Source organism: Acyrthosiphon pisum, chromosome A1 (genome assembly GCF_005508785.2).
Source record: "Acyrthosiphon pisum isolate AL4f chromosome A1, pea_aphid_22Mar2018_4r6ur, whole genome shotgun sequence".
In the NCBI taxonomy this organism is placed as follows: Eukaryota; Metazoa; Arthropoda; class Insecta; order Hemiptera; family Aphididae; genus Acyrthosiphon; species Acyrthosiphon pisum.
In genome coordinates, this window is record NC_042494.1 from 98,198,059 (window position 1) to 98,199,177 (window position 1,119).

Consider the following 1,119-nt stretch of genomic DNA (forward strand, 5'->3'; position numbering starts at 1 on the left):
ATCAATATTTTTTAATATGCTATCAAAGTAACACAACGGGCAATTTCGATACCTATATTTCTTAATGTGATATCAAAGTAACCCCATTTTATGAAAAAAAAATTTAATTATCATGGTACTCTGGTGAATAAAAATATATGGGTATCAAAGTAACCCCGCGAAATCAAAGTTAGGTACCCCATTCTTATTAAAAATTTAAAGCTAATGTAATGCAGTTAGTTATAGTATTAGGATTAAGGGGGGTGTGGGTGACAAAGCCCCCCATGGACATGGGTAACATAAACTATTCCAGCACCCCCTAAATTCACACCCAATGTGCGCCTATGGAAAGCTCGACTTAAATACTTAATATATAGGTACTACCTACCACAATTAAATAAAATTAAATTAAAATTATATCTACGTGACTTGCATAATGCAGTATGGCCAGGCAGTCGGTATACACTGCACACGACCTAACCAATTTGGTATTTCCCATAACCATCTTCACGTTTTCACGTTTTTCACGATTTCGGTTACCGAGTTACCTACTTCGATACGGTAGGTACAATATATTATATTATAATAATTATTAGCTGGTGTATATATTTATACCAAACTGGCTGCATCACTGCGCGGCCATGTCGGCTCGCGACCATATGTATTTGGTATAGGATGGGCTGGTCCATAAGTTACAGGTCTATACTCTATGGTATTTTAACATTTTTCGTTATGGTATTCACCTATCTGCGCCAAGACGTAGAAATGTATAATACATAATATTATACGAATTACGGAATAGCAATAATGCAATAATATAGGCCGTGATTATAAAGAACTTTTATTATTTAGAACTTAATAATCGTGATATAGACTAAGCAGTTACCACTCACGCACCAGTAAACACCACTATACAAATTTAAGTTGTAAGTTTTAACTTATAAATACTATAGTAGGCAGTAGCCACACCTACACGAGTGTCGAGGCGTAGAGACCAAGAGGCAAGAAGTCAAGAGCGAGCTAGTTAATCTTAACAAGTAAGTGTGTCTTATTTAATTAACATATAGGTTTAGTTCCGGCGTTAGGTTTTTCGCCTCTAGTTGTAGTCTGGGCAGAGTTGTTTACAGTATGAATTGCATT